This window comes from Oncorhynchus keta, unplaced genomic scaffold, assembly GCF_023373465.1.
Source record: "Oncorhynchus keta strain PuntledgeMale-10-30-2019 unplaced genomic scaffold, Oket_V2 Un_contig_26308_pilon_pilon, whole genome shotgun sequence".
In the NCBI taxonomy this organism is placed as follows: domain Eukaryota; kingdom Metazoa; phylum Chordata; class Actinopteri; order Salmoniformes; family Salmonidae; genus Oncorhynchus; species Oncorhynchus keta.
The window spans coordinates 10144-16691 of NW_026284896.1; the positions used below are offsets into that span (position 1 = coordinate 10144).

At 48.2% G+C, this 6548-nt stretch overlaps 2 long non-coding RNA genes across 3 annotated transcripts; both read right to left on the minus strand.

Annotated features, from left to right (window-relative positions):
• Positions 1-3971: 3971 nt before the first annotated feature.
• LOC127922582 (uncharacterized) lies at positions 3972-4521 on the minus strand. Of its 2 annotated transcripts, none has more exons than XR_008111704.1 (3): positions 4446-4521; positions 4139-4294; positions 3972-4085 (listed from the first exon to the last, which is right to left on the minus strand). It is a non-coding gene; the product is annotated as an uncharacterized LOC127922582 (long non-coding RNA). The 2 variants fall into 2 exon arrangements; XR_008111703.1 differs by having other exon boundaries at positions 3984-4085; positions 4191-4294.
• A 1630-nt stretch (positions 4522-6151) lies between these two features.
• On the minus strand, positions 6152-6522 carry LOC127922583 (uncharacterized). Its single transcript, XR_008111705.1, has 3 exons — positions 6451-6522; positions 6353-6418; positions 6152-6236 (listed from the first exon to the last, which is right to left on the minus strand). It is a non-coding gene; the product is annotated as an uncharacterized LOC127922583 (long non-coding RNA).
• Positions 6523-6548: the final 26 nt, after the last annotated feature.

The window sequence follows — 6548 nt, forward strand, 5'->3', positions numbered from 1 at the left end:
ACTACCATGTGAATCATCATCCTTACACTCACAATGTGTCATCCATGACTGACTACCATGTGAATCATCATCCTTTACACTCACAATGTGTCATCCATGACTAACTACTCCAATGTGAATCATCATTTACACCCACCATGTGAATCATCATCCTTTACACTCACAATGTGTCATCCATGACTGACTACCATGTGAATCATCATCCTTTACACTCACAATGTGTCATCCATGACTGACTACCATGTGAATCATCATCCTTTACACTCACAATGTGTCATCCATGACTGACTACCATGTGAATCATCATCCTTTACACTCACAATGTGTCATCCATGACTGACTACCATGTGAATCATCATCCTTTACACTCACAATGTGTCATCCATGACTGACTACCATGTGAATCATCATCCTTTACACTCACAATGTGTCATCCATGACTAACTACCATGTGAATCATCATCCTTTACACTCACAATGTGTCATCCATGACTGACTACCATGTGAATCATCATCCTTTACACTCACAATGTGTCATCCATGACTAACTACCATGTGAATCATCATCCTTTACACTCACAATGTGTCATCCATGACTGACTACCATGTGAATCATCATCCTTTACACTCACAATGTGTCATCCATGACTGACTACCATGTGAATCATCATCCTTTACACTCACAATGTGTCATCCATGACTGACTACCATGTGAATCATCATCCTTTAGTGTCATCCATGACTGACTACCATGTGAATCATCATCCTTTACACTCACAATGTGTCATCCATGACTGACTACCATGTGAATCATCATCCTTTACACTCACAATGTGTCATCCATGACTGACTACCATGTGAATCATCATCCTTTACACTCACAATGTGTCATCCATGACTAACTACCATGTGAATCATCATCCTTTACACTCACAATGTGTCATCCATGACTAACTACCATGTGAATCATCATCCTTTACACTCACAATGTGTCATCCATGACTGACTACCATGTGAATCTGCCTTTACAATAATACATAGTGATCCAGAGGCATCACATGGTCTGAGCCTGGATTCTGATCTGAAAGCCCTGAGCACTTTACATTCTAACACTGGGGTTTCTCTCATGGAACTATCAGACTGAGGGCCCTGGGCACTTTACATTCTAACACTGGGTTTCTCTCATGAACCTATCAGACTGAGGGCCCTGGGCACTTTACATTCTACCACTGGGTTTCTCTCATGAAACTGTCAGACTGAGGGCCCTGGGCACTTTACATTCTAACACTGGGGTTTCTCTCATGAACCTATCAGACTGAGGGCCCTGGGCACTTTACATTCTAACACTGGGTTTCTCTCATGAAGCTATCAGACTGAGGGCCCTGAGCACTTTACATTCTAACACTGGGGTTTCTCTCATGGAACTATCAGACTGAGGGCCCTGGGCACTTTACATTCTGACACTGGGTTTCTCTCATGAACCTATCAGACTGAGGGCCCTGGGCACTTTACATTCTGACACTGGGTTTCTCTCATGAACCTATCAGACTGAGGGCCCTGGGCACTTTACATTCTACCACTGGGGTTTCTCTCATGAACCTATCAGACTGAGGGCCCTGGGCACTTTACATTCTAACACTGGGTTTCTCTCATGAACCTGTCAGACTGAGGGCCCTGGGCACTTTACATTCTACCACTGGGGTTTCTCTCATGAACCTATCAGACTGAGGGCCCTGGGCACTTTACATTCTACCACTGGGGTTTCTCTCATGAAACTGTCAGACTGAGGGCCCTGGGCACTTTACATTCTAACACTGGGGTTTCTCTCATGAACCTATCAGACTGAGGGCCCTGGGCACTTTACATTCTAACACTGGGGTTTCTCTCATGAAACTGTCAGACTGAGGGCCCTGGGCACTTTACATTCTACCACTGGGGTTTCTCTCATGAACCTATCAGACTGAGGGCCCTGGGCACTTTACATTATAACACTGGGTTTCTCTCATGAAACTGTCAGACTGAGGGCCCTGGGCACTTTACATTCTACCACTGGGGTTTCTCTCATGAACCTATCAGACTGAGGGCCCTGGGCACTTTACATTCTAACACTGGGGGTTCTCTCATGAAACTGTCTTGTCCTTCTCACACTGTACACAAATCACAGCAAGTATCTCTGAAGTCTGTGGAAAGATGGGAGTCGGTCAGCATTGGTACGGTGTGTTGTATTGACTGTGCAGCTGTCAACTAGCCAAGTGATGGCTGCAGCTGTCAACTAGCCAAGTGATGGCTGCAGCTGCTGTGGGGAACATGTGCTACTCCTCCTGCATGTTCCTGACCACTCCTTAGACTTAGGATGGATGAGATGGTATGGATCCTATTGAATCGGCAACAAGTGCTACAATATTTTGAATATATATATCATATACATTTCATGAGCAAAAATAATATACAATTTAACTAGAAATGACAACAATTAGTTGATGAGAAGCACTTAAATCCAATGCTATGTTTTAATTTTTTATTTATTTTACCTTTATTTAACCAGGCAAGTCAGTTAAGAACACATTCTTATTTTCAATGACGGCCTATGCTTTCAGAATATATATATATATATATGTATGTGAATAGGCCTCTACAATTGGACTAATTATAGTTAAATGACAAGATAACAATCCAATGGTGATACAGCCTTTCACACGGTCAGAGAGGTTAGTCCAATCAAAACGTCTCTTTCCTGTCTCCGTCCCGCCCATAGTGATGGTCGCTCAGCGCGGGCTTCCTGTGATTGGTCCAACCGAATACAGTGTTTCTCCGAGGCTCCTGCTACGGTTTGTTACCGACACAAAAAAAAATACGTTACACTTTCCACTGGCTATGAAAATAGATAATTATCTTAACTTTTAGTTAATTGTGTAGCGAAATAAATCACTTAAACGTGTTGTTACGTTAGAAACAGTAAGGTTACGGTGTCTTGCGGCTCCGTCTCGTCGGTTTTTCACTCCGGGAGAGAAGAAGCTTCTTCATTTTGTTGTGAACATTGTAACGCTGTTTACTTTCCGTATTTTGGGGAAAGTACTGGCCTTAAAACTATTCAGTAAGTTAGATTAAAAGGTTTATTTGTGTGTACATCCACTTTGGTTCAAGTGTTTGTAGTTAACTGTAACTTAACTTGTGTTGACACACGGGAAAGTTTGTCAAGGTAAGTTTTGTCAGGCCACAACGACACAAATGACTGACTACATTTATCTACATTTGACTACATTTATCTACATTTGACTACATTTATATTTGACTACATTTGACTACATTTATCTACATTTGACTACATTTATCTACATTTGACTACATTTATCTACATTTATCTGGCCATCTAATATTCATGTAGACTGGACAATGTGACAGTATCTTGTTTTACTTTGTGTTGTTGGTTAACTTGTTGCTTGAGTTTGGACCGGAGTGAATTGACTGGGTATTTCAGGGTCTTTGAACATCACAAGGAGGAATCTGCATGGCAAGTCTTTGTTTGAACTACGACACACTTTCCACCGTGAACTGAGGTGTTTGCTCGTCTGACTGACATGTTTATCAGCAATTGTGATTAATGTTTTTTTTTTTTTCTTCTTTCTCTCCACTCAGTTGATGGTCTGCAGTAGAACCTGAGGTAGCGGGCCGAACCGTAGCCCAAAAATCATGACCGAGAGTTTCAGCAACATCGAGGATGAGGCATTCCCCAGTTTCCTGTCGAGCTCTGTGGGCAGCAGCCGTGCCACCCTGGGGAACATCACCCTGGGGCTGCCCGTAGCTGCCTCCACCGTGGCTAAAATTAGAGCTGGGGCCGACAACAGGTGGGTCAGCAGCACTGCTTAACATCAACAGCAATGTCACTGGAACGCAAGGCCCTGCAGAACTATAGGGGTTCTGGCTCAGTACCTGTCACTGGAACACAAGGCCCTGCAGAACTATAGGGTTCTGGTTCAGTACCTGTCACTGGAACACAAGGCCCTGCAGAACTATAGGGGTTCTGGCTCAGTACCTGTCACTGGAACACAAGGCCCTGCAGAACTATAGGGGTTCTGGCTCAGTACCTGTCACTGGAACACAAGGCCCTGCAGAACTATAGGGGGTTCTGGCTCAGTACCTGTCACTGGAACACAAGGCCCTGCAGAACTATAGGGGTTCTGGTTCAGTACCTGTCACTGGAACACAAGGCCCTGCAGAACTATAGGGGTTCTGGCTCAGTACCTGTCACTGGAACACAAGGCCCTGCAGAACTATAGGGGTTCTGGCTCAGTACCTGTCACTGGAACACAAGGCCCTGCAGAACTATAGGGGTTCTGGTTCAGTACCTGTCACTGGAACACAAGGCCCTGCAGAACTATAGGGTTCTGGCTCAGTACCTGTCACTGGAACTCAAGGCCCTCCAGAACTAAATGCTGGCTCAGTACCTGTCACTGGAACACAAGGCCCTGCAGAACTATAGGGGTTCTGGCTCAGTACCTGTCACTGGAACACAAGGCCCTGCAGAACTATAGATGAGCTCTGGCTCAGTAGTTTGTCACTGGAACACAAGGCCCCCCAGAACTATAAGGGTTCTGGTTCAGTACCTTCTAAAGCAGCGTTACTGTTATGGAGCTCTGATCAGTGTTCATAACAATCTCACTGCTAAAAAATGAATCTCACTCCTTTCTCTCCAGAGTAAATGCTGTCCAGGCGTCATATCGGCGGACTGCTTTACCTCTGGCTAACTCTCGTCCCCCAAGGAACACGGCGACTGCTTACTTCAAAAAGATGAGCTGTTTACCTCACGGAGTTTGCTTTAGCAGCCGCCGTCCCCAGAAGTCTGCCGTCCCCAGTGCTTTACCTCACGGCGTACTGCCGTCCCCAGTGCTTTACCTCACGGCGTACTGCCGTCCCCAGTTTACCTCACGGCGTACTGCCGTCCCCAGTGCTTTACCTCACGGTTCCCGTCCTGCTTTACCTCACATTTACATTTCACTGCTTTACCTCACGGCGTCCTGCTTTACCTCACGGCGTACTGTCGTCTCACGGCGTCCTGCTTTACTCTCACGGCTTACTTCCCCAGTGCTTTACATTCACATTTAAGCATTTAGCAGACGCGTATCCAGAGCGACTTACAAATTGGTGCATACACCTTATGACAACCAGTGGAACAGCCACTTGCATCTAAATCTTGTTCAAGAAGGATTACTTACCCTTACTTACCCTATCCTTTACCTTGAAGACTTGGGGTTTCAGGTGTCTCCAGTGGTGATTGCCTCACGCGTCCTGGCGTCCCAGGAGCTTTTCCTCACGGCAGAGCAGCGAACAGTTTTGACTGGGCAGCGGGAACTGTACGTCCTCAGTGGTAGGGAGGCGAGCAGGCCAGAGGTGGATGAACGCAGTGCCCTTGTTTGGCTTTAGGGCCTCAGAGCCGGGTACTGAGTGCCTAACTCTCCAGCCAGTGCAAGCACTCATGGCGTAGCTGCCGAGCTTCAACTGGAAGCCAGTGCTTTAGCGGACGGCGTGACTGCCGTCCCCAGTGCTTGAACACGGCGTCTGCTTTACCTCAGGCGTACTGCCGTTCCCAGTGAGTTTACCTCACGGCGGAGCTGCCGCCCCCAGTGCTTTACCTCACGGCGTACTGCCTGGATTAGGACCTGCCCATTCCTTTGCTCTCAGGGCGTACTGCCGTCCCCAGTGCATTTACCTCACAGCGTACGGACCGTCCCCCAGTTGTTTACCTCAGGGTGTTGCCAGGTCCCCCAGTGCTTACCTGGGAGGAGGACACCTTGGCGTTCTGCCGTACCTCCAGTGCTTTACTCACGGCGTACTGCCGTCCCCCAGTGGTTTACCTCACGGCGTACTGCTTTACCTCACGGCGTACTGCCGTCCCCCAGTGCTTTGCCTCACGGCGTACTGCCGTTCCCCAGTGCTTTACCTCACGGCGTACTGCTTTACCTCACGGCGTACTGCTTTACCTCACGGCGTACTGCCGTCCCCCAGTGCTTTACCGCACGGCGTACTGCCGTTCCCCAGTGTTTTACCTCACGGCGTACTGCTTTACCTCACGGCGTACTGCCGTCCCCCAGTGCTTTACCTCACGGCGTACTGCTTTACCTCACGGTTTCCTGCCGTCCCCCAGTGCTTTACCTCACGGCGTCCTGCTTTACCTCACGGCGTACTGCCGTTCCCCAGTGCTTTACCTCACGGCGTACTGCCGTCCCCCAGTGCTTTACCTCACGGCGTACTGCCGTCCCCTGCTTTACCTCACGGCGTACTGCCGTCCCCAGTGCTTTACCTCACGGCGTACTGCCGTCCCCAGTGCTTTACCTCACGGCGTACAGTGCTTTACCTCACGGCGTACTGCCGTCCCCCAGTGCTTTACCTCACGGCGTACTGCCGTCCCCCAGTGCTTTACCTCACGGCGTACTGCCGTCCCCAGTGCTTTACCTCACGGCGTACTGCCGTCCCCCAGTGCTTTACCTCACGGCGTACTGCCGTCCCCCAGTGCTTTACCTCACGGCGTACTGCTTTACCTCACGGCGTAC